This window comes from Cyprinus carpio, chromosome A16 (genome assembly GCF_018340385.1).
Source record: "Cyprinus carpio isolate SPL01 chromosome A16, ASM1834038v1, whole genome shotgun sequence".
NCBI classification, from domain to species: domain Eukaryota; kingdom Metazoa; phylum Chordata; class Actinopteri; order Cypriniformes; family Cyprinidae; genus Cyprinus; species Cyprinus carpio.
Window position 1 is genome coordinate 16,201,778 of NC_056587.1, and position 6,419 is coordinate 16,208,196.

Sequence of the window (6,419 nt, forward strand, 5' to 3'; positions counted from 1 at the left end):
TTTTGGATTATTATCCATTGATATACTGTATGTATGTATATATATATATATATATATATAGTATATATATATATATATATATATATATATATATATATATATATATATGGGAAAAATCTTAAACTCTAGCTGAATGCACCTCAGAACGTAGATTCTATGCAATTATGAGGTAGACATCGATAATGGTATTTCCACCCTCAGCAATAATGAATACATTTTAAATTAAATTTGTTTTATCAGCGTAAGAAATACACGATTATCATGAAACTCTGTACATCACAAATAATAAAATAATTATAGAATAGAAATTATAGCGATTTGAGTGCATTTATAAATGTACATTAACAAAGAAACGTGGGTTTGCATTTCTTCATACGTTGCACATTAGGATTTACTTTACAAATATTTACAGCTAATAAAATGTACAACAGTGCATTCAAAGCTAATGTGCATTTAAATATAATCTCGCTTTCGAGTCTCTTTTTTTAACTTGACAGTCGATAGGGAAAAACTCTTCTTCCAGACTACTTCGACAGTTGCGGAAGTGCATTTTATATAAAGATGCAAACGTTGATGGATTTCCATTTTTTTTGTCTTCTCAGAAAGCAAAAAAAAATACTTTTTGAAAAAAAAAATAAAAACAAAAAAAAATAAAATAAAATAAAAAAAAATAATAATAATAAAAAATAAAATAAAATAAAAAAAAACCTTAACTCGAGAACGTTGTCCTCAAAAAAGCATCAGTAAGTCATCAGTCAGTCTCTCTCTTTCTCTCTGTAGAATCGCTTTATGCCTTATTTAATGTTTGGTACATTCACCTTTGCCCCCAAAAGCTGAATATGACTCGATTACGCTCCAGTGGTCGTAAAAAAAAAGCGTTTCCAGGGCACTGCGTTTTGCTCTTTCATTATCCATATACCATAAAGTATCTTATCCACATAACTAACAGATGAGTTTGAACAGGTGCCCGTCTCCACATTCTTCTGAGTCCACGGAGATAATGGTGTAACACAATCCTCAGTGAATCGTGTCCAGACGGTTACGCACTAAATCTGGCGTTAATTCTACCTGCCTCGTCCGAGAGACGACACGTTAAAGAGATACTTAGGTTTTTTTGGACACGTAATTACAAAAGGAAACCCAGCATGTGTAAGGAAAAATGACGACAAACCTTCTAAAGCAAGATTTTTCCAAGTCTAGAGAAACTGTACACAAGCTCTTGGCACAACCAAGAACAGTGGCCTGTGGAAATCTTTTAAATCGTCAAAAATGTCTCTGATGAAGAATCCCTTTTGCATAAGTGATAATACGCAGTTAGGGCGGTTCAAGCGCGTCTTTACGCGTCGTTCAAGTGTTTTATGCCTTGGTGCCAAACCCTCGTGTGTGATTCGCTACCTACAGCCACACTGTTCTACCACCATGTCCTCGTACTGTTTGTACACGACGTTGTTGCCGGAGTCTATGTATAGTATACTGATGGGGCTGAGTTTTGTGGGGACGCAACAGCTCGGCGGCGTGCTGTTGGGGTCCATGGAGTTCATAAGCGTCTGAATGATGGCGTGGTTGGTCGGCTCCAGGTGCGACCTCAATGGGAAGTCGCACACGCCCTCGCAGTGGTATGCTTCGTAATCCAGCGGAGCGATGATCCAGTCGTCCCATCCCAGCTCTTTGAAATTGACGTGCAGTGCCTTTTTGCTGCATCTCGATTTGGACTTTTTGCCATGCCGTTTCCCATGGCGATTATTGAGCGCAGTTCTCCGTCTGCGCCGCGCTTTAAACTGTAGCGCGCTCTCCTCATCCTCATCGTCGTATCCGCGAGACTTGATCTTCTCTTTCATCTCATTAAACAAGTTTTCTCTTTTCCTAGACCGCGAGTAGACCACCAATATGGCCTTTTCTTGCTGCGTTCGGCCGTGCCGGTGGAAACCCAGTTGATTTAGGTCGATTTCGGTGTCAGATTTGCTATGCGTAACCTTGAGCTGGAGACAAAGCCGATTCCTTTGGTGTCTGTTTTTAAAAATTCCCCAAACGTCCAGAACCTCCCATTCTGCTTTTCGGGTATCCTGAAGATCAAGGGATCTGGAAGCCAGTGGCCTCTCTGATCGACACGAGAGTAGATGAAGAGTGTAGACGCCTAATGGGGACGGTTGGACATCCCCGGGCGCTTTGCGAAATATCCTTAATTCAGCACCGACCAGCTCCTCTTTGTTTGAGAGAGTTGAGACATCAAACAGATACGTTTGTCTTAGCAAAGGAGAGAGCGTGAGATTGTCTGCAAGATAAAGAGAAATTGCAGTCAGATTCACTTAGAGTGACTCACATTCTCATAAAAGGGCCAGGTAAAACCTAAAACCTTATTTTCGGCTCTCTTTTAGCCTTTAAGTTGGAAAATACACACAAGATTAGGTATAAAAGAGTAGCTAGCTAAAATAAAACAAGTAGAAACGAAGATGATGAAGAGGCAGTAGCTTAGTAACTCACAGTTTCATTATTTTTTATAAATATTTTACTGTTTTGCTTTTTCTAAAATGTTTAAGTTTGGTAAGTGTAGCTAGCATATAGGCCTACAACATTTTTTTTTTTAATTATTAATATTAGAATGCATCTTGGAAATAAAAATAAAAGAAAGATATATGGTTAATATATGGTTATGGTTATCTTTCTGCTGGCTCACATGCTCAGAAAACCAGGCTTTTTTTTTTTTAGTCTTTCATGTTGGAAAGTGGGGCAGATTCACACAAAATCAAGTCTAAAAGACTATCCATCTAAAATTAGACAAGAAGATATGATGAAACAGCTGTAGCCCACAAATTAACAAACAAGATAATTGATGACAATATTTTCAGAGGAATCATTTTTGCCTTGTCAGTGAAGCAAAAATGTGTTATTTCTCCAAGCTTACACTTTACACTCTAAAAGTTCTCTCATGTTCAGCATAGAACCCTCTTCTTATCAAGAAACACTTTTGATACATATTTTCTTTGGGGGGGGATTAAAAATTATTGATGGAACATTACAGGTTCTTCAAATCAGAATTGTTTTTAGGGGTCTATGAAGCATTGGTAAATTTTCTAAATACTATACATTTTTTAAAAGTTATCTTTAGAACGTAAAAATGTTCTCATATGGATCTGAAGCATTTTTTGGTTCTGTTTGGAACCCAAGCCACAAAATAATTTGTCATGAATATGTACAGGTGATAACGCAAATAAAAGATCTGGTAGCCATAGTGAGGAAGAAAGAGAGAAAGAGAGAGAGTGTGTTGGGGGGGGGGGGGGGTATGTGCGCCAGACACAAAGCGACATACTGTACGTGTTGAACAATGCACAATTAATACATTCTTTCCCCTTCAGGAATCCAGAGGCCTAGTCGCACTTTATCACCGCCTTTTTATCTCTCTGACGGACCGAACGAGAAGCATTTATCTAAGTCCAAGTGGGCTTGTGTATGTAAGAATTTTTAGTTGAACTATTAGAGTATTATCGCTCCAACTACGCTTTGGGCACAGATATAATTTAGCCTAAACAAAATCCCAGACAAATACGTGCATAATTTTGAATAACACCAGACTGATTTTAATATGACTGCTCGATAGTGGATTGCTTTTAATGCTTAAATACAAAATAACTGCACTGCAGTTCAAATGAAATCAAACCTAAAAACGGCATTTAATTTGTAGTTTTAATTAATATTTAGAACAAATAAATCGAAAATGAATATTATTATGACTATCTTTGTCCATGTGTGAACATAATTTTCAAATAATTCAAATTAAATGTTTGTTTTGGTTCCTATGCACGTATGGTCCACATTAGCGTTTTTATAAGACCTCAAACAAATCGAATACAAGGTCACCAAATAATTAACAATTCTGAATTCCCTCCTACCCCATTAAAAAGCACCCCGCTTATATTTCATCCCTTCTGCCAAAAACAACATCCCCGATCAAAAATGATTATTGCGCATATTAAATACAATTGCATGCAGCAAGAGTTTACGCGACGGCCTAAACAGATAACCGAGACAAGTGAAGGCCACTAACAGAAATTCATAAATCACCCAAGCCACACAATCGCTCGCTTTTAATCAATGAACATTCTTCTCCAATAATTCGATTCTGTAGGACGAGAGAGAGAGAGAGAGAGATTAGAGAGATGGAGAGAGAGAGGAGACTCTCTTGGTGTGGCTACACTGGGGCAACCATCTGCGTTTTAATGAGTTACTTACAAGTGCCAAAAGTAATTTTCATACATTCCGTTTGTTCTTGTCTGATCTTGCAACCATAACGATCTAAAATTTGGGGAAATGTCTTATCTGTTTTGGAGGAAATTCCTTCCTGTTACACAAAAAGATTACAGCCTTATCATAATTGAACGGCGCTTGAGTGGAAATGATTCTTGATGACATTCAGCAGCGAATGACGCGCATGGTGCATATAGCCAAGACACTGTATAGTGCAGCCAGGCAACTGGAACGGTTTAATTTTACATAAAGTATTGTTGGTAAGTGTTATACACCAATAGCAGTTTAAGATGCTTATAAAAACTTTTGATCTGTAACCCCACGTAATGCACTAAACTATTCACAATTTGAAGGCAAAGGCAGCAAAATGCCCCCAAAAGCAACAATTGTCCAAACCTAAACAGACGTAAGGTCCTTTCCAGTTTTTGCTCTTCTCTTTTGGTGATGTTCCACTGGCTGAACTAGTTCATTACGGGAGAATAGACAACGTTTGATATGTTATGACATGGACACTCAATTAGATCACCCAGTTCAAATACTCCAATCAGCGGTTTGATGCAAAGCAACCCTCAGAGGGTCCAGTGAAGGGTCATAGCCAATGACACATCAAATCAAAATCAGTGAGGAGAGTGAACTTTTTTCTTCAATTCAGTTTGCGCTTCTGTTCAAAGGCTAAAAACGCGCTTATCTCGCAAACCAAAATCTCTCTTTCTCATCCGCCTATACATTTCTTTCGCATGTTTTTACGTTCCTTTGCACTACAATGTTCACACGATTACTTTGCTTAAAGGACATCCAATTTCAAAGCAACGTACACGCATTACATTGTTAAATAAAAAAAAATGCAACTGAAAACTCCTCTATACACTGAAATAAAAGTCTTTGTTTTGAAAGCAAAAAGACTGTTTCTATTGTACAAATAAAATATTTCCTTTCAGAACAAAACAGCGAATTTAATACTATATTATGTCCGCATGTAACTAGTTTTTCTTCGCATGAGGTTGGTGAGAACAGCTCGGACTGCTTGTGCGCGAGGATGTTAAGGGAATGATTTATTGCCTTCATTTAGAAAACGCACCAATTAGTGTTTTATTGGCATGTTACCTTAGGGTCAATGTAAAACTAATATAACTTTATACTAGCCGAAATATTAGGTCGTGCTGACAATAAAATTGTGGCCCAAACCCAAGGACGAGTGAGCACCAAACCATTAGCACACGAACAAACCCTCGAAAGTTATATCAAGAGAAGTTGGATGAATTCATTATTTTCCCTCTAACAATAAACTAGGACTATTTATGTTTTTTCAGAGCAAATGTTTTTTTTTTACTAACACAAAGTCGTTGCTTCACAAGTCTGTGTTTAAAGCATATACATAATTTTAAAATAATTATAGTCTGTGTTACAATATCACAAAGATTTCAAAGTAAAATAATGGTGCATTACTAAATATTGAAAATGCATAATACATAATTCAGACAGATAATGCATGTAGGAAAACAAAACAAAACAAACCTTTTCCCCTGTCTACAAAACTCTCTATATTGTTTTCACACACTTAAAAGAGCAAAAAAAACGCACTCATCCACACCCATTTCATCAGCGGAGTAATAAGCCCTTAAAAAAAAAATCATGTAATCGTGAGGCACAACCGGGTCCTTTAAATCATCCAGGCGACCCGCTCCCGGGGAGGATGCGAAAATCTCTTTAAGAAATTTGGGTGAACTTTGTCCATCATACGCGCTCCTGGCACCCTTGCTCCTTTTCTGCGATATAAGCGCAGCTGACTGGCAATACTGTAAACTCCAAAGGAAAATGAAGAGCGTGTAAAAAGCGACTGCTCTCAAGGCATCCATGGTGTTATTGTCCCCAAAAAAAGTGAAGGCGAGCCGTGTCTTCCCAGAAAAGCCGGGTGTTTTGGTTTGTGTTTGTTTCACAAGTACGGACAGCGCGAGATCTGTGTTGCGTGCCTCAAAAGTGCGCTCGAGAGTGAGAGGCTGCAGACACACTCGCTCAGGAGTCACGCCCACTCCACAGACGCTCCTGTATCTATTGGAGAATTTCTCCAGACTTTCTGTACACCTCCTAAGGCACGTCATTATAATAATTTGCTATATAAAATTCATTTAAAATGTATTATTGTTATTATTAATAGGCTAATAGGGATACATAACAAT

The 6,419-nt window shown here is 37.8% G+C and overlaps 1 pseudogene across 1 annotated transcript; it reads right to left on the bottom strand.

Annotated features, from left to right (window-relative positions):
• Positions 1-668: 668 nt before the first annotated feature.
• Positions 669-6,218, bottom strand: LOC109106203 (annotated as a pseudogene). The gene is made up of 2 exons (XR_006162014.1): positions 5,758-6,218; positions 669-2,272 (listed from the first exon to the last, which is right to left on the bottom strand). The product of XR_006162014.1 is annotated as a growth/differentiation factor 6-A-like (transcript).
• Positions 6,219-6,419: the final 201 nt, after the last annotated feature.